General features: G+C 41.5%; 1 protein-coding gene across 4 annotated transcripts in view; it reads right to left on the reverse strand.

The window, feature by feature from the left end:
- The window catches only part of BRD4 (bromodomain containing 4), a 117867-nt gene that overhangs the window by 73854 nt on the left and 17351 nt on the right, over positions 1–26662 (reverse strand). For 2 of the 4 annotated variants that reach the window (XM_089533495.1, XM_089533467.1), the window contains exon 2: positions 21890–21975. The exons of 1 other annotated variant lie outside the window; for it this stretch is intronic. The gene's annotated coding sequence lies outside the window, so the exon portion shown is untranslated. Of the gene's footprint in view, positions 1–21462; positions 21696–21889; positions 21976–26662 lie in introns of all 4 variants that reach the window. One more of the 4 variants, XM_089533476.1, reaches the window with a different exon arrangement.

Below are 26662 nucleotides of genomic sequence, written 5' to 3' on the forward strand. Positions count from 1 at the left end.
CCTCCCCCCATACCTCCATTTTCAGCTATGTCCTGGCCAAAACAACGACCTGCAGAAATACAGCACAATATTACTTCTACTAGAGAATTGGGCTGGGGTGTGAACTGAAAATGGAGAAATTTTGGAAAGTCTTTTGGTGGGTGCAGTCTATGTTGCCCCTAAGGAGTTTTCTTGGCAAGATTTGTTGAAAGGGGGTTTCACCCTTGCCTTCTTTGGAGCTGAGTGTGACTTGCTCAAGGTGGTTTCTATGGATAAGCAGGGATTCAAATCCTGGTCCCCCAGTTTCCTAATTCAATATCCCAATGTCTACATCAATATTCCAATGTCTACACTGGCTCACAGTGTCAATGGTGACTCTGTGTGTGTATGAGCTTTCAAGTCTGTCAATTTATGGTGATACCATGAATTACATAATGTTTTCTTCAATAAGGAATTCTCAGAGGTGGTTTTGCCAGTTCCTTCCTCTGAAATGTGGGAATGCAGCCTTCCAGGATTTTTTTTTTTTTTGGGGGGGGGGGTAACTCCCACTCCTTGTAGCTGCCCATCTTGAAGTTTGCTATACTAAGTAGGATGCTTCTTTTTTGTAAAATAAGTGTGATAAAATAATGAGTATCATTTACTTATAATATTTGTTGCTAAGCTAACTGTCCACATTTGAGGCTGCTATATTCTTTTGTTGTTGCAGCACAGTGTTGCAACTTTGTGGAAAACCCTAATAATCATGTGTTCATCATGTTACATGTATACACACATCTTTGTACACACATGTCAACAAGGACATATAGGCCTGTTACAGACTGCCAAAATAAAGCTGCTTCGAGTGTCTTTGGAGGTATGCTATTTAAATGATGCATGGGTCCTAAGAGTCCGGAAGTCGCGCCAAAGCCACACTCCATTCCTAAGCACCGGAGTGCAGCTTTTGGTGCAGCTTCCGGATTCTTAGGATGCATGCATCATTTAAACAGCATACCTCCAAAGAGACCAGAAGCAGCTTTATTTTGGCAGTCTGTAATAGGCCACAGTAACATTACCAAACTGAGCTTAGCTAGCCAGTGGTAGTTAGTGCTAAAACACCCTACAATTATATCAGCAGTGTGAAAATAGTGGTGGAAGCATTCCATCTCCTGCACTCTCTGAGTAACTTTGCTGATCCTTCCTAGCACTGAGAGAGTATGATCATAACCAGAAATGTGAAAATTCAGGGCCCTCCCATCCCCCCCTTTTTTCCCCAAAGCCAATTTTCCCAGAAAAATTGAAAGAATGGATTGTGAAATATTTTCTTTTAGAATGATAAATAGATGGTTTAAGACAATATGTTTAGTTTTATTGCCCTAAAATCATTTCTAAAAACTACATAAGAGGATGATAGCAACATGAGACTATGCACAGCATCAGATGACTGTTTGCTTGACACTATGGAGAACTGGGGGAGACCAATTAATTTTCTCTGCTCTACTGATGTTGAAAATACACACACACGGTTGTTGAGAAAACCGAAAGTAGTTCCTTATGATTCAAGTGCTCTTTATACCATATATACTCGTGTATAAATTGAGAAATTTTGGACAAAAAATTGACCCAAAAAAACCTGGATCGACTTATACACAGGCCCATAGGTAATTGACCTGACCCTCTCCCCAGCCGGGCTGCCTCCGTAAGGGACAGCCTGGCTAGGGAGATGCTGGGCAGGGTGATCGTTTGCCCAAAAGCCTCTTCATAGGCAGGCTTTTTCCCCAGGGAAAGAGCCTGGCTTTGAGGATGCTGGACAGGGTGATTGCTCACCTAAAAGCCTCTCCACAGTCAGGCTTTTTCCCCAGGGAGAGAGCATGGCTAAGGAGATGCTGGGCAGGGAGGGAGATCACTCAGCCCTGCTGCAGAGAGTCTAGGCAGGGTATCCCAGCCTTGTCCACAACCGGCTGCCTCAGGAAGTTTGACCCTCGACTTATCCACGGGGCATACCAAAATCTATACTTTTGCCCCCAAAAGTTGAGCTTGACTTATACATGATGTCAATTTATAGTACAGTATATATGGTAGTTCAGGATCCTCATCTGTAGCAAAATTATCATCATCATCATCATCATCATCTATTTATATAGCGCTGTAAAATTTTACACAGCGCTTTATATACAGGAGTTAAAATAGAAGTAAAACCTGTCAAACGGTGTACAAACTATACAAAGTTATAAAATTTAAATAATTTCTATGAAAAAGTTCAATTCATAATTTTGAATCAACTGTATTTTTAATATATTAAGTTAATTTTATGCAAAACAAGGTTTTTGCACAAAATGTATGTTCCTTTAAAAAAGTTTCTTAAAAAAGGTTTGTAATCTATCAAGTGGGATTATTATTGCATTCTTCTTCCCCACCCAAAAAAAAATCCTTCACCACCTGCCCGCAAAGTGAGTTTTTACATCAGTAATCATTAGGTCAATAAAAGACTGGCCAGAAAATCAATCCAAGATTATCCAATTATCTATTATGATCAACTTTCTAATATGTACCACAGGCTTTTTTGAGATACTGCTTAAAAAGGCTTCGTTCTGATGTTTTGAAAGTATTGCTCCTATTTGCTTTTTGTTTTAGATTTGATTTTATTATCATCATTTGTGTAGGCCATTCCGATCACATACGTAAAAGACAGGATATGAATCTGAGAAAGAACAATGAACAAAAATTCATTGTTACTTTTTTATCTGATGGCCATAAAAAAAGCCTACCCCATCAACAGTATTTGTTTAACTCTTTAAAAAGGCTCAAAACTGCAATCTTATTACTAAATCATATTAGAAATTACAGAGAGGAACCTCTTCCAGAACAGTGTAATACACAGGGAAAGTCATGAGAGGGTGCTAAAAGACTGGAACACACCATAAAGAATATTCTAACTAGCACTTCAAAACTCTTTTGCTGCTACATGAGCTGTACACACAAGCTATAAACTTTGTGGACGTAGAACAATGTGTACCTGAGTTCTTGCTGGATTGTCTGGGCCACAGCTACCTTACTAAAGGAATCTACCTACTAACAAATCAAAACTGGGGCCTATGTAGATGAGTACTGATCAGTGTGAAGACAGTTAACAAGACAGGGAGGTATTAATCCAATTTTCAACAGACTCTTGGCCTTCTTCAATGAACACAATACAAAATGTAACACAGCAAATTTTTGCTGATAAGGGTTGGATCAACTCTACTTTCTGCTTCACTAAAATCTCTCCATTAGACTTTTATCCCAGGTATCTGTTCCCCTCCTTAGCAAGTAGGCCTGTGGACATGACAGCACCAGGAGGGCACGTTTTGCTTAGAAGAAACATCCAACACTTTTCAATAGGTCTTAATACCCAATAGATGTACAATCATCCCTACCAATTCATGGGGATCCATTCTGGACCCCCCTTCCCCGGTGCAAATCTGAAAACTCGCCAATACTAGGGTCCCATGTATTTCAATGGCTGTGCGCTCCCGTGCGCGCCATTTTGTTCCCTCCTGGCTTGCCCTCCGCAAAGAGTGAGGTTGCAGATTCCAAGGCTGCGAAGTACTGAACTGTTTTAAAACAAAATGAAGGAACTTAATCATAATTAGTACAGATATAAATGAAGAATAAGTAAACTCTCAGTTTTAGCAAACTGAACAATACTTTGTTGTTAACTGCCCTGAAATTGACTTCGACCTCTGGTGACCCTATGAATGAAGTATCTCTAATATATCCTGGCCTCAACAACCCTGCTCAGTTCCTGCAGACCTAGGGTACTGTCCTCTTTGACTGAGCCATTCTATTGGCCCAAATACTATTGTTAAGTCTCAACAAGAGCAGACTTATTGAATCAATGGTAACTTGGTAAACCAACAATCATTCAATGGGTTTACTGTGGTTGGGAATAATAATTCATGAAGAGAATCATCGTGGTTGAACTCCACCTGGCTTTATCTTAACAAAGCTCATCCTAGATTGACGAAGAAAACTCCTGTACCAAACCAGTCTTGGAACTCTATGAAATGCATCAAGATAGGCAGTTTTATCTACAAGTCACTGGAACTGGCCAGCCTTCACTCTCTCTGTTGTCATACCCATGAAGAGAATTCTAGCCATGCACCTATAGTTGTTAATAACATATATGTCCAAGAGAGACAGAACTGAGAGTGATAAAGAGTAATCCTACCTTCCTTACAACTCTCTCACACTGTCAATGAGACATTTGCAACTTTCTGGATGCAGATCATCATTCTCTTCCTCCTAAATTAATATGCCATGAACAGGAAGGGCCAAACACACAAGCAGCTGGTTGAACACAGAATCATAGAAAGGAGACTTGACAAAATATCTTGTGCATAGGCTCAAGTTCTAATAAGATTGTTATCCAAAAAGTGAAAGAATGCTCTAGGGATCTTCACGAAGGACAGGCTGCTTACCTGTAACTGTAGTTTGAGTGATCATCTGTGAATCCACACAAATGGGTTATTCTGTGCCTGTGCAGTAATTTCAGATCCTACTAGATTCGCTAGGGAAGACTTTTTGGCAGTAGCTCTGCCCACCCTCTATATAGGTGCCGTGTCTTCCTGCCCTTTCTCAGTTCAAACAGTCCGCCGTAAGAGCAGACAAAGAAGAAAGTGCAGGACACGACAGAGGGGAGGATGGGCGGGATTTGTGTGGATTCGCATATGACCACTCGAAGAACTACAGAATGGAGCCCTGGTGGCGCAGTGGTTAAATGCCTGTACTGCAGCCATTCACTCAAGACCACAAGGTTGCGAGTTCAAGACCAGCAAAAGGGCCCAAGCTCGACTCAGGCTTGCATCCTTCCGAGGTCGCTAAATGAGTACCCAGACTGTTGGGGCTAATTAGCTTACTTGCAAATTAGCTTACTTGCTGTTCACCGCTATGATCTCTGGAATAGCGGTATATAAATAAAATAAATTATTATTATTATTACAGTTACAGGTAAGCAACCTGTCCTTCTTCTTCATGGTCTCTGCGAATCACACAAATAGGTTAGACTGACAAGCTGAATTTCTCCCGGAGGAGGGTGCGTCCTGGTAATAAATAAAGTTATTAAACTAGGAAAACAGTGTGATTGTGTATCATTTAACAGTTGTCAATTAACCTCAATGTGTTGCAGAAAGAAGCTCAGCTCTGCCAAACGCTGCCTCACAATGTTGTCTGGTATCAAGTCTATAATGCTTGATAAAGGTCAGCGGTTGTGACCAGACTGCAGCCTTACAAATGTCCTCCAAGGTGATGCCAGACAGGAAGGCAGAGGAAGTGGCTACCGCCCTGGTTGAATGGGCTCGAATTTGAGCAGGGAGAGTCTTTCCAAAAAGTTCATAAGAGAGGTGGATAGTGGAGGTCACCTACTTAGAGAAACGTTGGGGGGTGACAGGCAATCCCCGTTTAGGGACAGAGTAACTGACGAAAAACTGTCAAGAATGCCTCAAGACCAAAGTCCTATCAAGGTAGAAAGCCAGAGCCCACCTGACATCGAGAGTGGGGTTGACGTTCAGTGCTGGTGGTTGGGTTCGGGGCAAGGGTTGGAAGAATAATGTCTTGGTTGAGATGAAAGATAGACCGGACATTTTCTTTTTGCCAAAGATAGTTTCTGAGTACAACCTTATCCTTCAGGAATTTGAGGTAGGGAGAGTCAGTGCAGAGGGCACAGATTTCACTGGCTTGGCATCCAGAGGGCAGTGTGACCAGAAATGCCGTCTTCCAGGTGAGGAGCCTAAGATCACAGGAAGCAAGTTGTTTGAAGGTCGCTGTAGACAGGGCTGCCAAGACGAGTTGAAGGTCCCAAGTTGGCGCAGGGGCGGGAATCAGGGGCCTAAGGTTGTGGAGGTCCTTGAAGAATTTCTTTATCAAGGGACTGACAAAAAAGGAAGGGTGGCCAGAAAGCTGGAAGCAGCATCTCAAGGAGCAGATAGAAAAGTCAGACCGAAAGAGAGAGTTGAGGAACTCGAGGACAATGGGGACATTGACCTCCGAGGAGGATAGTCCCTTGTCAGTCAGAAAAGGCAAGGAGATTTCTGTGGTCCTCTTGGATGCTGATGTGGAAATAAGTGTCCCGAAGGTCCACAGTGGAAAACCAATCTGAGGCGGGGTACAGACCACCAGAAAGAGGTGCCGGGGGGGGGGGTCTCTCTTTGCTGCACAGGAGCGCTGCAACATATAAATTGTGTGGCGCTGCTGTGCAGCAGAAAAGGAGCTCCAAAAAGCAGCTCCTTTTTGTGGCGCTGCAAAGCACCGGAGACGGGCACTGTTATGTTGCAGCTACGCATCGCTGTTTGGAGGCAGCGCAGCTGCGACATCGTTACGTGCGCCATCTGTAAGGCGCTACGTAACGGCAGCGCATGCACTACGTGCTAGGGTTACGGGGAGTGTGTGCGCGCCACCCCGAGGCAACCCTAGTACATCGTGGACACGTCGCAAAGGGCCCATCTGTACAGGGCCTGAGTCCTGTAATAGGGGTAAGATGGAAGCAAGAGTCACCATACGGAAACACTTATGGATGAAAGAATTCAAACAACTGAGGTCCAGAATGGGGCGGAGGCCTCCATTAGGTTTGGCGACAATTATTATTATTATTATTATTATTATTATTATTATTATTATTATTAACAGTATTTATACCCTGTCCTTCAGCAATAAAGGCTCTCAGAGTGACTTACAATAATTAATTAGATGGTTTCCTGCCCTCAGGCTTACAATTAAAAATACATGACACAAAAGAAAAAGGAAATGGTGGTGGGGAAGGGGGTCAGGTCCAGCAGTTCTTCTCTCCCTCTGAGGCCTGGACCAAGGCAGATGGACTAGAGGGAGGGCTCTGCTTTTTAATAAAGGCCAGGCCTGATGGCATTGGGCCTGCCTTTTCACTCCCTCCCAGGCCGGAAGATGACAGTTGGCAAGGAAGGAGGGATCTTCTTCATCAGGCCTGATGTTATTGGGCCTGTCCTTTCACTCCCTCCCAGACTGGAAGATGACAGTTGGCAAGGAGGGAGGGCTCTTCTTTGTCAGGCCCAATGACATTGGGAGTATGACAATGAAGTACTGTATCTGGAGAAAAAACAGTCTTGGATTTGAGAATGGTCTCTTTGATGTATTGAGTGCACTTCGCTGAGAAGGGTGTCTGAAGGGGGAGTGGAAACATAATTACCCCTTGGGGGAAGATGTTGGAGCTTGAGGGCGTAGCCCCTCTTGATAATTTTTAAAAAAATATTCTTTATTGTTTTCCAGTCAAAAAATAAAACATATATAACTTCTTATTACATACAAATATTACAGTTCCTCTTCCCCATACCTGCATTTCTATATACAAAATTATGTTCTCAACCTTTTTTTATTCCACTTCCTTAGCTTTTCCTGTTATCTCTATATTCTAATAGCATATTTCTACTGCCATTTTTAAAATTATTCATCTTCTCGTAGTGAAAAAGCAACAATAAAATGTCTTTTTAACCTCATTAGTCTACCAGTGCACATCCTCTTTCTATTGTGATAAGATTAATAGTACTCACTTTACATACCAGTGAGCAATTTTACAGATGGTCAGTCATCAAATAAAATGGCTGAATATTTTCCCTTTTTAAGCCTCATGTAATGTATGAAGGGTTGCCACACCTTCCATAAATCATTTTTCGTTTTCCCTTTTAACAGTAAAGTTAAACAATCCAATTCCATGTAGTCATATAACTTAATTAGCCATTGCTCCTTGTTCGGAATTGTTGTATCTTTCCAAACTCCTGCATATAAAATTCTGGCAGCTGAAGCCATATAAAAAATCAACTTTTCAAATTCTTTAACTTCTTCCGATTTATCGATCATAGTAAGTAAATAAAGTCTAGGGTCTTTTCTAAAATGTATGTTTAGTCTTTCTATCATCGCCCCGTGTATATCAGACCAAAAAGCTCGAGCTTTTTCACAGCGCCACCAACAATGATAATATGTACCATCCTCCTTGCCGCATTTCCAACATTTGTTACTGTTGTTCTTATTAATTTTGGCTAACACATGTGGGGTAAGATGCCACCTAAACTGCATTTTTACTAAATGTTCACGAAGTCCCAAATTTGGCGTATTTTTCATTCTTTTCTTCCAATTTCTTTCCCACTGTTCCATTGATATAGTTTGTCCTATATCTCTGGCCCAATCAATCATGCATTTTTAACAGTTTCTTGCTCCAAACCAAATTTTAATAACAATTTATAAACTCGAGAAATCTCTTGTTTGCCTTCTTCCTTTATTATTTTTTCAAATTCGGCATCTCCTGTTCTCTCTGTCCTCTAGATAATTTTGAGGACCCAAGAGTCAGATGTTATGGTGGCCCAAGAGTGGTAGAAATGGGCCAGGCAATCCCCAAAGGGGGGCAATGGGGCGAAGTGCGCTGGAAAACTTCACAAGCGCCGTTTGCCTTGGTCAGAATCCTTCTTTTGGAAGGGCTGTTTGTATTTGGATTTTGACTGGCGTTTTCCCGATGAGGACTGCTACTGAGAGGTAAAATGCTGTTGTTGGAAATCAGAAGGTTGATTGGATCTACCCTGGTTGGGGGTGGGGGTAGGAAGGTCTTAGCCATCCAGAACCACAATGGTATGGGTGGGGAGACGAAGAAGTTGTTGAGGATGGCATACCGTATTTACGGGCTGTGTTTCTCATCTTGTTTCTGAAATCCAATTTTTTGTCGGTGTCCTTATGGAAAAGGCCTGATGCATGAAAAGGGAGCTCTTAAATGGCCAGTTTGGCCTGGGGTGTCAGGTCAGACGATCTCAGCCAGCATGGCAACGGAGGACAATGGCTGCTGAGAGTGGTCTGGTGGCACAATCAGCAGAGTGTCTGGCCGAGGTGATCTGTTGAGTGGCCAGAGAATGTGCCTCGGCATGAATTGTAAGGGCCAGGCGTTTCTTTTCCTCTGAGAGGTCATCATAGAGAGGAAGAGCACGTTCCCACAAGTACTGTTGGTAAACAACCATACAGGCCCCATAGTTAGTAACTTTGAGGTCTAGGATCGCTGAGGCATAGAACCTCTGAGCCATGGAGTCCAGTTTGTGGCCCTCTGTGTCGTTCAGAATCGAAGCCACTTTAGGGGTAAAGCGGAGTTGAGAGGCTTCCACAGTAGCCGAGTTGGGACAGGGGTGCTCAAAGAGCCAAGAGTCATTGGAAGGGGTGATCCTATACAAATTATCCAGCTTCTTGGAGAGTGGTTGAGCAGATGAGGGAACAGTCAAAGAACGTTTAACCATTTTTGACATGGAGGGTAAGAATGGGATTGAAGAGGGGGTTGGAACCCTGCCCTGGACACATTCATCGATGAGGTTGAGAGCTTCGGAGTCGGTGTGGAGAACCTCGACACGGAGAACTTTGCCCATTTGGATGACTTGTTCAGCAAATGATTTGACATCATAAGAGGGAGAGGCCACTTCAGGAATTGTGAGGGCCTGGCTGGGGTGAACATGGGAATAGTCCGATTCTGAGTAGTCAGGCGATTCGGATAAGGCTGAAAGAGGACTGAGGGCAGGCCTTAAATGCAAATGAGATGTCCAGGGTGGCAGAAAAACAGCAGCAGGAAGAGACGCCAGAAATGGAAAAACACATGGCTGGTCAGCATGGGCCACTGTGGAGGAAGGACAGCACCTAGGGGCCACTGCTGAAGCAGAGGCCATCAGGGAGGGAAGCCGAGGCTCCTCGGTACTGAAGGATTGCCCAAACTATCCAGCTCAAACTTCTGAAGGGTCGAGGGGAAGGTAGTAGGTTCCGTCTGGTCATCAAAAATGAGGTCTCTATCAGAGGTTTCTGGGAGACCATAAGAGAGATTCTCGCCAAGTTCATCATCAAAGTGGAAGACTTCAGAGGTTTGAGAGAGATATTCCACAGGGATTTATTGAGATGCTGTCAAGTTCGGATCAGGAAGCTGACGAGGAGAAGCTTCAAGCTCTGCATCAGAGAGTTTGTAAGGTTCAGGGAGTCCTTGAAGAATTGGGAGAGACTCAGCTCAAGGTGGAGAGCTGAGGTCCTCTCGGGAAGGAATAGGTGTTTCAGGATGAGTGGGTGGCTGGCCGCAAGGCAGCGAGCCCGAGTCCATATTGATGGGAGGCACGATTTGTTCAGTACGAGACCGATGGTCAGCCTCCGAAGATGTTGAAGGGTGAGACTTTTTGTCCTTATGATGCGAAGAGTCTTTGCCCTTGGCCTTAGAAGATTTATGCTTCTTTTTATCGGACTTGGAGCCGTATTAAGGATTTTTTCTGCTTAGGGAAGGGCAGCTGCCCGGAACCCTAATCACTGGTAGCTTTGCGTTTCTCTGCAGAGACTGTCAAGCCTCAGCGGAAGGGATGCCTTCGGCAGAAGGAGCGTGGGAGGTCTCAAAATTTGCACATAGAGTGAAGGCGCATCTCCCTGTTCTTCCTGGCCTGTGGTGTAAAGGCCTTGCAGTGAGGGCACGTAGAGACACTGTGACCCTTGCCCAAGTAAAGGAGGCACATACAGTGGCCATCCAGGCTGGGAATCTTTCCTCTGCACTTGGTGCATCTTTTGAAAGAGTGCAAGGACATTGTCAAAAGCCAAAGGATGAGATGAGAGAATGGTCAAACACGTCAAAAAATGCTGGTAATCAGAGTCAAAAACAAGTCCAAATCACCATCCAAAGAGAAGTCAAAGCCAAAACGTGGTCAAAAGCGAAAGAGACGGAAGGAGTGAATTCCAAGCGAGGTTCCCTGTGCAGCTCACATGGTGGACAAAAGGAACTGAAAAGGGGCAGGAAGACACCGAGCCTATATGGAGGGTGGGTGGAGCTACCATCAAAAAGTCTTCCCTAGAGATTCCAGTAGGATCCGAAATTGCTGTGCTGGCGCAGAATAACCCATTTGTGTGATTCGCAGAGACCACAAAAAAGAATGAAGTGTATGTAAGTGCATTCAAGTCACCCGTTGACTTATGGCAACTCCATGAATTTCATAGTTTTCTTGGGCAAAGAATACCCAGAAGTGGTTTTGCCATTTCCTTCCTCTGAAATATATCCTTCAGCGTCTGGTATTCATTGGCAGTCTCTCATACAAGTACTAATCAGAACTGACCCTGCTTAGCTTCCAAATCAAACAGGATCTGGTGCCTTCAAGGTAATAATAATAAAAATAAAGTTTATTTTTATTCCTACTCTCCCAGTGGATTGAGGCGGGTCACAGCATAAGCAAACAACAATACATAGAGGGGTGGTACAGACCACCCCTTTGGGGCATCCTGCACCCGCCCCTTTCCGTGGAGGATTGAGGCCAAGGCAACCATACCGGCAGCCCCTGCGGCCCCAATCCGGCGCTTTTCTAAGCCACGGAGAAGTGGCAAAACGCCGCTTCCCTGTGGCCTGGAAAAGGGATATCCTTGGGGCTGCATGCCCCCGGACACCCTGACAGGCCCCTTCTCCCTGGCTTCGTTCCTGCGGCAATTTCGGTGCATGCCCAAAAGAATAGGACATGGAACAATAATGCAAGCTACAGAAAAAGAGATTCCACCTAAACATTAGGAGGAACTTCTTGACAGTAAGGGCTGTTCAACAGTGGAACGCACTCCCTTGGAGGGTGATAGGAGTGTCCTTCTTTGGAGGTCTTTAAACAGAGGCTGAATGGCTATCTGTCTGGGGTGATTGATTGAGAGTTCCTGCTTGGCAGGGGGATTGGACTGAATGGCCCTTGAGGTCTCTTCCAACTCTATGATTCTACTTAACTGATGACAGCTTGGAACAGACTGGTATAGCACCCACTGTGTTCAAAGCTATTCTACATAAAGACATAATTCTAGCACGGCATTGAAATACTCAGAATAATTATCCCGTGAGACTTCAGTACCAAGAGTAAGAAAATCTCTATCAGCTCAGGCACAGAGACTGCTGGGAAGGAAATATATTAATAGCATCACTCCAAACTTATGCTCACTTTGGAGACGGAACTTTAGTGATTATATCCACCCTGTACTAACACTGCTCTAAACAACAATGTAAATACATTTGCAACACAGGTTTTCCAAGAAGGGGTATCAAGCTGAATGATGGACTTGAGACAAGTGAGAGTATTCTGTGACCCTTTAAATGTTGTTGGACTACAACTCCCTGAAACTCTATACCCCACCCCCCACCCCCCGGTAAATAAATAAATGATGTGTTGTCCTCCAAGCATTCACTAGGAGGTATAGGGGCATTTTTGTCATGTTTTACGGCCGCTGAACTATTTTAGACCCATAGAAAGTGAACAGGAAGTGTCTTGTTTTTTAAAAAAGCCCAAAACATGGGGGGAAATAATCCACATGATTCCTAGAAGGCACTGAGGGCATACAATTGCTTTTTTGTAGGCCCCATGGTCTCCTGGGGGCTAATGTGTTTCCCAGACCCCAACTGTTGCCCTCTCTGCTCTAGATGTCTATGTTACCATAGACTCCTCCAACTTTCATGCTATGCTATAAAGCAACACCAAATCCATGTTTGCATTCAAAACAATATTTCAAAAACAGACATCTGCCTGTTATACACAAAAGTAATCACTACTCATATGGAGTTGTGGGGATCTTGTGTTGCTTCATGCTCTTTTGCACTTTATACTCTTGTGATGTATAAGAAACCACTGCTGTTAAGCTAAGGCCAACTGTGGAAGGAAGGTTCAGTAAGGAATCTCAAAGGCAAGGGCTCTGTAATGGATCGCAGAGCATGAACCCGAGCTGCATTTGAGAGGCGGAGCCTGCCAGGACTGGAAAATAAGGAGCCCTCCTCACTATTATCAAATGGCCACATTTAGGATTTAAAAAAATGGGCTGCCTTAAAAGTATTCTAGACAATCCCGAAAAACCCGCAAAAAACTATTCCAGACATTGTTCAATACCTAATAAAATCTGATTCTGGTCAAAGAGACTATACTGAGCAGCAAAATTAACACTAATCTAGAAAATTAACAGTAATCTACATTTAATTGATTACTTTGTACAAACTACGGGAACGATGAATTATAAATGTGACTACATTTCAAGGAGTTTTACTCAAATCCCTTTGAGGCACATAAACACATTCAGTTTTATTAAAGAATACCGAAACAGGTATTTTCTCATGCTGAAAACTTTCTAAAAATGTAATACAAGTGGGTTCATAACACAGGAGTGACACGATAAATCTAAAAAACCACTGCAGAACATGGTAATGACTAGCTAAATTTGCATGCCACTAAAAACAATATACACATCCACATAGATTAAGCCTATTAATGGCTATGACCCAGAATGCCAACAATAAAACCATTGAGAAAATTATTATTTCAAGACATTAACTTCATGAGTACTAGATAATGGCAATACCATAGTAAACAGCCATCACAATCATGTCCTCTTATGTGAGCCTCCTAGAAGCATCGGGATGGTCAGTTATAAAATGGTGGGCTACACAGACCTTCAGCCTAGTACAGTGCACCCTTGCCTTATGCGGGGATTCATTCCACACACCCCTCCGCATAAGGCAAATACCGTGTATGCTTGAGCCCCATTGAAAACAATGGGACTTATGCACGCAGTGCATCAATGTCTGTTCTGTTGCGTGTCTTTCAGCATAAGCTGAAAGCAGTATATAACGCGGGCACACTGTACAATAAAGCTAATTATCACTAGGTAAAGGATGATGAGAATGCCCTCTACAAAGTGGAGCAGCAACAGTCCCCATGGCCACATCTTCATTGTCTTTATTAATAAAAAGAATGCAAAAGGAACACAGGAGGCACTATTCCTCTAGCAACAGAACATCCACCCATTGAGAGTATGATTAAATGGAAAAGTGGCTCCCAAATTTTTTTACCCTTGGGACCGTTCAAATCAAGGGGGCTTGGATCTGTGCAATTTTCTGGATTCGCGGGGGTGTCTGGAATGGATCCCCTGCAAATTGGGAGGGACGACTGTAAAAGAATATGTATCTTATAGTATTCTAACAAATGTTTTCTAGTATATCCTTGGTCCTAATAATTCCTAACCACTGTCCAGCAGATTACAGGGCTCAGATTTCTAGAATTGAACTGAAATAAGTAAATTGATAAAAATGTCCTTCACTTTTTGATATCTAGACCAGTCTCTTTAAGTTTTGTATCTTTGTAGATATCTTCCTGGATAAATTGCTAGATGAAGGAACTCTGTATACTAAGCATGGAATCCTCAGATATTACACAGAACTTGGTGGTATGCTCTGCTTTTTTCAATTTATACACAACACCACAAGTTTGGCTGAGCCCTCAGGACAAATTTGCATATATGCCAACATGTCATGTCTCTGAGGCAGAACAGTAAAGAGAAATATCAGTATCGCCTGAGAATCTGTCTTTTGGCAACTTATCCACCATTACTATATTTCTCATCAAATATATCCTAAGAAATTTCTATACAACACTAAATTTTTTAGGAGCACAGAAATCAATAGTTTAAGATTGTCCTACAGAGATGAAACAAAAGCTTGGAGCAGCATCTTCCAAATTCCTGATCTCATCTCTGACTCAAAACAGAAATATCAGGCCCAAGCCTTACCAATAATCAACCAAAACTATTCAGAACACACTTAACCAAATATTCAAAATATATCTCAGGCATCCCAAATACCTATGCAGTGTGTGTGGGCCATGGATGTAGCTAGACTGTTGTTGTAGGCAGGGAATTGGAAATGTGCAACTCTGCAGTTATTGGACTGCAATTTCCATTGGCCCTGCTGGCTATGGCTAATGGGACATGCAGTCCAACAACACTGGGATGGCTGCATAAGTCTGATCCCTGCTGTGGACAAACTGGAAGGTTCTCACCAGCCATATTGCAACAGGATCTCAATAAGCCAATATGCATCCAAGCATTCTTTACCTTCAATTCTTAGGCCCCATACAGACAGGCCAAAATAAAGTTGCTTCGGGACACTTTGGAGGTATGCTGTTTAAATGAGGCATGCGTCCCAAGATTCCAGAAGCTGCACCAAAGCCACATTCCAGTCCTTAGGACTGGATCATGGCTTTGGCATGGCTTCCAGACTCTTAGGACTTAGGATTGTTGTATTTTTTAAAGGTTGTACGCCACTTTGATTGTGGTAACAAAAACCGGGATATAAATAAAAGTTTTATTTATTATTTTATTACCATTTAAATAGCCTACCTCCAAAGTGACCCGAAGCAGCTTTATGTTGGTCTGTCTGTATGGGGTCTTAGTCAAGCATCCAGCAAAAGCGTGAAGCATGAAGCCAGTAGGACAGCATCATGAGGTGACAGCATCACATTGTACAAAGCAACCATAACTACCTATCTTTCAAATTGCCCTCTCAAGGGCTCAGAAAAGCCTACACAGCAGCTGCCTTATTATTCTAGATAAGAACTGAAAGTTGTGTGGGTATTTTCCACATTTAATTTTCCCACCGCCTTAATTGTTATGGATGATATAATAAACCAGGCAGCAAATTACAGATTACTATTAAATCCTTCCACATGTGCACACACACACACACTTGATAGCAGCTATTCCAATTTGTTGCTGGATACCAAATATGTACCTTCACAGTGTAATTGGGAGCAGAGATGGAAGAGAAGAAAAGGTAGGAACTCAACCTCACCTCTCAGAACACCTGAATTCAAATCTCTTTCACACACTCTAAATTGTACACTTATACTGGAGCTTTTGGGAGGCTGTTACCTTTAACAATGACCCCATACAGACTGCCAAAATAATGCTGCTTCAGGTCACTTTGGAGGTATGGTCTTTAAATTATGCATGCTTCCTAAGAGTCCGGAAGCTGCACCAAAGCTGTGCTCCAGTCCTTAGGACTGGATCGTGGCTTTGGTGTGGCTTCCGGACTCTTAGGACGCATGCGTCATTTCAACAGCATACCTCCCAAGTGACCCGAAGCAGCTGTCTGTATGGGGCCAATATTATGCAAAATGTCCAGCAAATTATTCCTCTGGTGTCTAAAGAAAACTGCTGTTAACAGCTAGAAAGTGTCATCTCTTACTTCCTGCAGATTCTGAACAACTGTCAGAAATGGAGATGACAGCAATGCTTCCAAAGCAAGAGAAGAATAAAGCCAGTGTTGGAAGAAAACCAAGTAATTGTTCATTTTTACTAATATGAAACAAACAAACAAAAAACTACTATAAATATTGGACAACATATTTTTATTTCTTTTTAAGTAAAACTATTTACAAGTTTATGTATTATTTCTTACATTATAGCTTTTCTCCCATCAGTTCCAGGGGAATGCATTGTGTTCCTCCCACTATATCCTCACAACAACCCTGTGAGGTAGGTTAGGCTGACAGAATGACTGACAGTTTCATGGCTGTGTTATAATAATGTAGGCCATGTCCTCAACCAAAACAAAATTCAATAATAATAACAACAGAGGTATGGGAATATTCATTTTAATTACTAATCAAAATAAAGTCCTTAAATACAAGTTAAAATGGCAGATTTAAACTTAAATGCTGTCTATTTGCATAAGTAAACAAAGAGGTTTGTTTACATGATTAACATGATTAAGTCATGTATTTCAATTACCGGTAAATATAAACATCAAAAAGCAAAATCAAAGTTTATCAGGAACTCTTACAACCCATTTTAGTTAGATACCGCTGTTATTTAAGCTGTGATGAAAATACAGTGACCCCCTCCATTTTCACAGACTTGAGATCTGCGGTTTTGACTATTCACAGAGGGGCAACCTCCATTAAAGTTAATAATGTATGCTTGAATACATGCGAATTTCCAAATTTACTGGGGGGGGGGGATAGTCCAGAATGGATCCCCTGAGAATTCGGAGGGACTGTACTATACTACAAAAAAATCCCTGTATGGATAGATGCTTGCACCCACTGACAAGTTTAGTAGACAATCTTTTCCTTACTTAGCACAAATATTCTTAGAAGCCACCGGTTCACTGTATCATTCTTGCATGAATCCTTTTTCTTAGCCTCTCAAAAGAGTCAGAAATTTATTCTCCCGATTCAATTCAAACACCATTATAAACCATGGATAAGAAATATGAAGTGGTTGTGGTGACTGCTTTATTGAATAGCCACAACTGTCAAACAACTATTTCTAATTATAGTTCACTATAGTCAGATTACAGTTTGGTGTAATGGCTGAAATACAATCCATAGTTCCAGATCTTCCACAACCATTCCTTTGTTCATGAAACAAACAATTGATACAATTAAGCAAATTATCCAGTTTGACATTATTATAATCTAATTAAAGAATTCTGGATTATGCTTTTAGAAACCTGATGAATTTACAATATTTTTGGAGAATACAATTGCAAAGATGTATAAGAAAGGACTGTCATGCTTAATCCTCCATTAACACTACAAAGATCTTCTTGAAATACAGTTGGTCCTCCGTTTTCCTAGGGGATCCGTTCTGGACCTCTGCAAAAACGGAGACTCACCAATATTCACGCCCCATAGGCTTGAATGGGGCATGCCCCATTAAAAATAATGGAGGTCTCCCCTCCACAAATATTGAAAACTGTGGACCTCAAGTCCGCGGGAAAGGAGGGATCAATCAGGCAGAAGGCACTAGCACAGTGGCAAGTGAATAACAAGTTTGGATTATGAACAATTCTGGTTTAGAATCCAGTCTGAAGTTGCCAATACTATTTATGGTAGTATATGTAACCTGGAAACTGCAAATTAGTCACCACTGCCTTATATTTTCCAGATTACCCACCACTGTACAAATATCCCCTGAAAAAAGAAAAACAAATGGTAACAAAATGTAATTCATAATACTTAAATTCCAAATGGTCGCATTTGATTTTATCAACATTTGACAACATTTCTCAGTTTTTAATTTATTTTTATATAAACCAAGCCAAACACTATTATGTATGTAAAAGATGGAGCTCTTGATTAAGCATGCAGAGATGTACACCATCAGCCCCATCCACTGGACCTTGCAGTATTCTGTAGAAGAAAATCAATTTGGATGTCGTAGATGAGTCACATTTTATTTTATACAGAAAATCAAAATAGAAATACTCTTTAACCCAAACTGGACTGATGCATATCATCATCTTTATGGAGTCAGATAGATTATTATTACAGTCACCCCTCTGTTTTTGTGGAATTGAAGTCCATGGTCTAGATCATTCATGGAGGTGTGAGCCCCATTGGCTAAAACGGTATGCGCGCAGGGCGACGTGCAGGAGCAGGCGGCCATCCAAACCAATGGAGATTGAATATATGTGAGTTTCCGTTTTTGCAGGGGTCCAGAATGGGTCCCTCACAATAACGGAGGGACAACTGTATTTTAAGAATCTGCCACTCTTTTACAGGGATATTTAAGGTCTAAAGAAAATTGAAAGATTTAGCAGGAATAATGTGGCTTTTCATTTTGGTTATCAAAGTGTTTGGCTATCAAATCATGCCATCAACTGATTTAGATACAGCTTGCCAGATTTCTCCTGAATATTTTAGAAGAGGTGGTCAACAGATATTCATTAGCACACTGCTTTCAATTGTTTTTCTCGTATTCTGCCATTATACTTCCTGTCTACTTCTTATACCAACCCTCTTGTTAAATCCAGAATTATTTGTCAACTTGCATTCCAAAATTATATGAAATATATAAATGCAAAATTTGCATAATTCATTCTCCCTTCCTATAGAATCAGGATGCTATTATTTTTGTACAAAAATATAGTAGATGCACATTACTATAAAAGATAATGCTCATAACAGATTAGATGGCAAATCAACAGTCAAACCAGGTGATGAGAGGCTCATGAGGGAATGAGTCATCCTCTTCTTGGAAGTTACAAAAAACATTCCAAATGGGAGGAAGAATAAAAAAGACAAAGGCGGAGGGGATGAAATGAAAAGTGTTTGCAGGAGACAGAGTAATTATTGGAAGAAAAATCAGTAATATGGCTATTACAGTAGGAGTAGCAATGACTTGGAATTAACAATGAAGAAACTAGCAGAATGAAATGCATTATGAGAAGCTGAGAAGAAAGTATGGCTTTGGAAAAGTTCTGTTCCCATGCCAAGCAGTTATAGTTCACTAAACAACCTGTATGATACCAGTAGAAAATCAAAGGAACAATAATAGTGCACTAATGAAAACAAAAGATAAAACACATTAAATAGTGTTGGGTCCGAGTTACTTGAGGGAACGCCTCTCCCTACACAATCCGCCCCGTACCCTCAGGACAACAGGGAAGAATCTGTTAGACCACCCAAAGGTCAGACTAACCGTTACTTCCAAAAGAGCATATACAGCTATGGCCCCCAGGTTATGGAACAATCTGCCGGAGGAGATCCATCTCATCACGACCTTAGATGCCTTTAAGAAGGCAATGAAGACGGATCTCTTCCGGCAGGCATACCCTCCTGACCTTTTATAAAGAACTTTAGGAAACCCCACTTACGGTCATAACAGCATAACTGCCCGCTGCCCTGCGATTACTGTAATTGAAATTTTTATACTTTGTGCAGTTTTTATGATATGTATTTTACACATGATTGCCTATATGGAGATTTTTGGTTGTAATCCCGCTTCAATTCGTTGGGAGAAGTGGGAAAATACAAATAAACTTCTTCTTCTTCTTATTATTATTATTATTATAAAAACAGATATTATACTATGGGTCAGATGAGCCTGGTTCTAGGTTCTGCAGACTCAAAGCAATCTCACCTGGGTTTCCTGACGAGCCAATCTTACACTTAGTAGGTGGCAGGCAGGCTTTGTGCTTGCTTTAGCTGCCAGGGAGAAATCAGGCCTGCATGGGAATCTTTTGGCAGTACCAGGGTAATAAGAATAAAGGCAACACCAATGAGTACAGGTGCATGGTTAGCCACTTCTATATTAATGCTCAATTCATGATAGCTACCACCATGTTAATTACGCAAAACCCACCAGTAACATTTGTACATTGAGCAGGGTTGTGCACAATTAACAGGTTAGTACTGATAAGTTAAGGGACATCACCCCAGCATTGCTATCTCCAGTATCTCCACCACAATCGTAGTGAATTCACATTATTTGTGACAGTGCTGACAGTGAGTGACCACCTTATCATCTGCTCAGATATGATGTATACTGGCTAGAGATCTATGACCACAAATTAATAGATAATTTAACTAGAAACTGCCCTGGCAGTACCTCCTTCTAAATGTATACACATTACAGGCAAATATATACAACCAAGTGGCTGCTACATAGATCTGAACATGATATCTATACATCTATACCTACATGATTGTTGTTATTGTTGTGTGCCTTCCAGTCATTTCTGATTTATGGAGACCTATCATGTGGTTTTCTCGCCAAAATTTGTTCAGAGAGGTTTGCCACTGCCTTCCCCTGAGGCGAAGAACATGTGACTTACCCATGATCACTCAGTGAGTTTCATGGGTGAGCAGGGAATTGCACCCTGGTCTCCATAAATGGCACACTCACAAAGCCCTGAGGTGCTATGCTGCATGTAGGTATCCCAGTATCTCCAACCACATTTCCACCTGAAGTAAGGAGTGCTACAACAGTCAAAGATGAAAAGTGCTGCAGTGTATGTTTGTGATCAAGGGTAAGCAAATGAGACTATTACCGTAAGTGGGTACTAGTCCCATTACTTTCCCTAAAGGAAATCACTCACCAACATTAAAAGTTTCTAGCATCAGTCCACAAAATTTAAGTCTTCCATGACTGAGGCCGGTTACAAACCAGCACTTGGGACGTCCGCAGGACGTCCCATTTTAAAAAAGAGTGTCTCTTCTAGACGCCCCTGGGTCTAATATGGACTCTGTCCGTACAATAACGCGCCGGCCGTTCCACATGGCCAGCGCCATCTTTACGTATCGGACGCTGTGCGTCCGAACGTGTTGTGGCACCTGTGACGTCGCGAATGCGCCCCTGGCGCCTTGCGACGTCACAGAGGCGCCGCAGAAAGAAGCTCCATTTTGGAGCTTCTTTTTTGCTCCGTAAGGGAGCCGCGCGGTGTGGCTGCGACGGCTCCCTTATGGAGCAAAGGGCAGCGGCGGTCTATAACCCGCCTGACTTGGTATTTTAACACTTTAGTGTCTACAAAAATAAGCCACATTATGTTGTTTGAATCCACCCACAAGGATGTAAGTCACTGAAATAAAACTAGGGAAATTATCTCCCAATACCCATGTCTCTGATCTTGTAAATAAATTTTAGATCTCTGTTCTTGACTCAAACCCAAATAAGATTTTATCCAAGAAAGAAGATTCTACTATCCCCAAGTATTTTAACTAAATCTCTGAACAGACTCAAGCCACAAGCTCAGGATTTTGGACAAGTACTTTTAAATGACTGTATGCAGAAGTGTCAAATAGTTGGATATGCCTCCAGGTGCTTCAATCCCACAAGACATTCCCAGTGTTTAGTGTAGGTTTTGCTCCAATTGATGTTGTTAAAAAAATGTGTCAGATGACCAAGGAACATGGGGAAAAATATAAATTAATATCAGAATCTTACACTGCAATATAAATGGTTTGATTCCATGTTGCCACAACCAGCAGTCCGCACTGTAGGTAGTTGCCAATTCCAATTTCTTCTGCTGCTCTCACCCCAAAAAAGCTGCTCAGCAGATTTGGAAGACTCTTCAGAATGGTAATGGGGATCCCCCTTCATTATTCTCTGCAGTGAACCTCAGCCAAAAGGAGGAAACTCTTCTATTCATGGAGGGGAAACTCTGGACCTAACCCATGCTATTTGGCATAAAAATTAATAAAATACATGCTCATCCAGCTATTATAGTTCTGATTATAAACAACAATTTCCAATATTAACTACCTAAAACTGCAAACAAAAACAAGATGGACAAAGAAAATCTGAAAGCCAAATCTTTTATGCCAGAACACACATATAGGTGGATGGGGTGGTTATGGAGGATGGAAGTTACCTTGATACAGAGTTTATGCTTGTCTAGTCTCCTCCAGTTATTACTCTCTAATCTCCATTTTTGACACTTAACAGCAAAGTGCAGTTCTGTAAGAAAATAATAATAATAAAAATAATTAATATCAAACTACAGATGTCTATGAAGGAACTATAGTTCCAAAAATTTATACTTCAGTTTCTAACATTATCTACCCTTTTAGGCTTTAGCTCTCTTACCTTATGTATATATGTATGTATATAATATCTGAAAATGTAAATTTTCAACCTAAGGGCTTCCTTGCTGGATCAATGCAGAAAATTAACTATGTTGAACAATGAGGAGCCAACTGCCTGTGAGCACCTCATAACCAGGCAGAATACATTCTTTATCTCCTGAGCTTTGTACCTAACATCATGACAAATAAACTTCTGAGAACAGAGTTGTTACCTAATTGATCTGACTAATACGTACAGCTGCTGAACCACGTTTCCGTTAAAAAGAAACTCAGGCTCCATACAGACATGGCAAAATAAAGCTGCTTTGGGTCACTTTGGAGGTATGCTGTTTAAATGATGCGTGCGTCCTAAGAGTTCAGAAGCTGTGCCAAAGCTGCGCTCCAGTCATTAGGACTGGATTGTGGTTTTGGTGCGGCTTCCCGACTCTTAGGACACATGCATCATTTAAACAGCATACCTTCAATGTGACCCAAAGCAGCTTTATTTTGGCCTGTCTGTATGGGGCCTCACTTTACTGAATTCCTGCTGACAATTTATAATGACATTATATTGACTGTTTTGTTACTTATAACTCCAAACTTCAGCTGTAATTCAGCAATTACAACTCCCTCTTTCCCATTGCTACTGTTGTGTGCCTTCAAGCTGCTTTGGACATTTGTTCAGAGAGGTGTCTACTTTTATGTTCTTCTGAGGCTAAGACCACATGACTTGCCAAGGTCACCCAAAGGTATCCATGGCTGACGGAGGATTTCACCCCGGTATCCAGAGTCACAGTTGAACATTCAAACCACTACACCACACTGGCTCTCGCTATCCACAAGCACAAGCTCTCTATAGGACAGCTTTTAAGCATGTGATTTAGTCTTCTATGCAACAGTTCTGAGGTGGAGAAAAACAGAACAACACCAAAGAGGAGATCCTGAAAGTCTCTAGGCTTCCATGCTGAACTCTTTTTTACTAAACTTTAGAAGACACCGGGGGGGGGGGGGGAGGATAAACTCTCTTGTACATATGAACATTATCTGAAACTAAAGCATCCTAGATGGGAAAGAATTTTCTGACAGAAATAAAAATAAAAAAGGCCCCACCTGCAATGTAGCTATGTATTTTTTTAAAAATGCATCTTCATTTCAGGCAAGAAGAATATTCTTGCCGTCAACATACGTACTGTATTTTCTGACTACTTTTTAACCCAGGAAAATCTTCTCAAAAGTCAGGGGTCGTCTTATACGCTGGGTGTCGTCTTATAGGGCGGGTGCTGAAACCTCTGAGCTGAACTGGAGAATCTGTGGTCACTGCAGATGGTGGGGAGGGGGGGCTCAAAAACGACCACGGCCACATCCTCGCCATATGCAGCGACCGTATGAAAGCAGCAAGGGTGGCACTGTACAAGTACAGTAGAAGAAAATCCACTCATCAGGATTCGTGGAAAGAAGTGACTTAACGTGATCCCGATGACGAGGTGAGGGGTTGCCTCACCAGGAAGGTGTAAGTGAAGGGCAGAACAAGTTGCAGGTCTCCAAGACGCCCGGGACATGGAAAAAAGAGCTGTGTTTGTGCTACCACTCTGATAGTCTTGGAGACAGGGAGGGCTGGGCATGTAGGGAGAACTGACCAATCCACGCAGGCATTGTATACAACAGGTTTTCCTGATAAGTGCCTGTATGTCATAAGCATTTGAATTAAAATTACCATATTGAAATCAAATCTGATTTTTTTTTTAATTTTTATTTGGTGTATATTGGAAGAGGGATAGTCTTATACAGCGAAAATATCCCAAACTCTATATTTTAATTGGAAAAGTCAGGGGTTGTCTTATACGCCCAGTTGTCTTATATGCCGGAAAATATGGTAATTCAGTTTCACTAATAACTTTTGGATCATGGTTGTGTAACAAAACTAAGAAAAGAAAAGAACAAAAAAAGAAAGAAAAAAAGGCTAACCCTCTAACACTTGTTCAGTGCAGCTGAGTGCTAACAGGAATACACCATGTCTACATACAGTGCACCCGCATCTTACATGGCCATGGCATACGCGGCTTTCAGCATTCACTGAAAGCCATACCGGGAAAGCTCCTTGCGCAACCCTGGAAGAAATAACTGGGCTCCAGCACACCCGGAACGGATCCCCACGTAAGGGGAGGGCCCACTGTACATTTATCATATGACTAGGATAAATATAATTATTTTGTTCTTTTTTGTATAAAATAAAGGTATTTTACTTTGAATTATGCTATAGCCATAGAAACAGCAAGGGTCCATGCAAACATAATGCAGTCAGCAATCCAAGTTAATACTTATAATCAACACCAATGGTAGTTTAAAAACCCTACTGAATACTGAACTTTAATAAGCATCATTAACATAAGCTTTAATTATGGTTGAACTAAGCAAAAGGAATCTGTGTTTAATAAATTGCAAAGTGGGGTGAGGGAAAGTGTGTGCTAACTTTGATCCTTTAAGCAAGACTGGGAGATGGGAAAGCAACCTAGATAACATTAATTGACCCTGGGTTAAGGCAAACCTAATCACACATTATGCCAGTCTCAACTAGAAAACTCACCTACATCCCTTAAACAGAACTGAAACATACTGAAGTTCCGCTCTTAATATAAAAAATAGCAGCTGTAGAAGTTTATTTTAGGAAAATTAATTTGGAAAGCATAATTAGACATTTTAATCAAAATCAGCAGCTCTGTAAAAAGATGAAGCTAGGTAAATCATATGTGTATTGATTCACCCTCAGTTACAAAAATTATCCAAAGCTATAAAGAGAAGAATTTTGAATTCCACATACACAAAGAAGCTGTGTTCATATTTCTAAAAAAGTTTGCCCCAAAGAGATATGCACTAGGGGAAATCAATTTGGATTTATTTTTAAGGAATTCGGGGGTAAAGGGGGGGGGAGTGATTGAAGGTTATATGTATGTTTCGCAAAGGTGTTATTCGTTTGCCAGATTATAATCCTTGGGTCAGATATATGAAATCCATGACTTGCTACAATACACATTTAAAAAAATAAATCCAGAGAACTAGAATAGAAAAAATTACAAAAGAGTTAGGAAAGATTCTTCACTGGTTTTCCCCTAAAATTGCTGCTAGAAAGCTAGAACACATCAAAAAATGCAAGCCTAGCCTAGTATTTCCTCCACCCACTCTAAGACTTTTTTTTTAAAAAAATCTAGGAATATTTTGGAGTTTGTTATACAGTGGAAAGGAGAAGCCAGGCATAGTCAGACACGCATTCTAGACTTCAGGAGAGCGGATTTCAGTAAACTTAGAGAAATACTGGGGGCGATTCCATGGTCAGGAATACTAAAAGAGAAGCGAGTTCAAGATGGATGGGAGTTTCTCAAAAGAGAGATACTGAAGGCACAAATTAAAACAGTTCCAGTGAGAAAGAAAAATGGGAGGTGTCGCAAGAACCCAGGATGGATGACAAAGGAACTTTCAGCTCAGCTAAATTTTAAACGGAACATGTACAAGAAATGGAAAAATGGAGAAATCACCAAAGAAGAATTCAAAGAAATAGCTAGCATGTGTAGAGATAAGGTCAGAAAAGCTAAAGCGCAGAATGAACTCAGGCTTGCTAGAGAGGTTAAGAACAACAAAAAGGGCTTTTTGGGATATGTCCGCAGCAAAAGGAAGAATAAGGAAACAGTAGGACCACTGTGTGGAGAAGATGGCAAAATGCTAACAGAAGACAGAGAAAAAGTAGAATTACTCAACACTTTCTTTGCCTCAGTCTTCTCAGAAAAGGCAAAGGGTGCTCAACCTGAGGATAATGGAGTAGAGGACAGAATAGGGAAATTTCAGCACAAAATAAGTAAAGAGATAGTACAGGAATACCTGTTTAACCTAAATGAATTTAAGTCTCCAGGACCAGATGAGCTACATCCAAGGGTATTAAAAGAACTGGCAAATGTAATATCGGAGCCATTGGCAATAATCTTTAGGAACTCCTGGAGAACAGGAGAAGTCCCAGCAGACTGGAGGAGGGCAAATGTTGTCCCCATCTTCAAAAAGGGGAAGAAAGAGGATCTCAACAATTATCGTCCAGTTAGTCTGACATCAATACCAGGAAAGATTCTAGAGCAGATCATTAAACAGAGAATCTGTGAACATCTAGAAGGCAATGCCATAATCACAAAAAGTCAACATGGGTTTCAGAGAAACAAGTCATGCCAGACAAATCTAATCTCTTTCTTTGATAAAATTACCAGCTTGGTAGATGAAGGGAATGCTGTGGATATAGTATATCTTGATTTCAGTAAGGCCTTTGACAAAGTTCCCCATGATATTCTTGCAAACAAGCTTGTAAAATGTGGGCTAGACAAGGCAACTGTTAAGTGGATTTGTAATTGGTTGACCGGACGAACCCAAAGGGTGCTCAACAATGGCTCCTTTTCATCCTGGAGAGAAGTGATCAGTGGAGTCCCAGAGGGCTCTGTCCTGGGGCTAGTACTGTTCAACATCTTTATCAATGACTTGGGAGGAAAAAATTGGGGGAATACTTATCAAATTTGCAGATGACAACAAATTAGGAGGAATAGCTAATA

The sequence above is a fragment of the Sceloporus occidentalis genome, unplaced genomic scaffold (assembly GCF_023333645.1).
Source record: "Sceloporus occidentalis isolate IW3139 unplaced genomic scaffold, rSceOcc1.0.p SCAF_1, whole genome shotgun sequence".
NCBI classification, from domain to species: domain Eukaryota; kingdom Metazoa; phylum Chordata; class Lepidosauria; order Squamata; family Phrynosomatidae; genus Sceloporus; species Sceloporus occidentalis.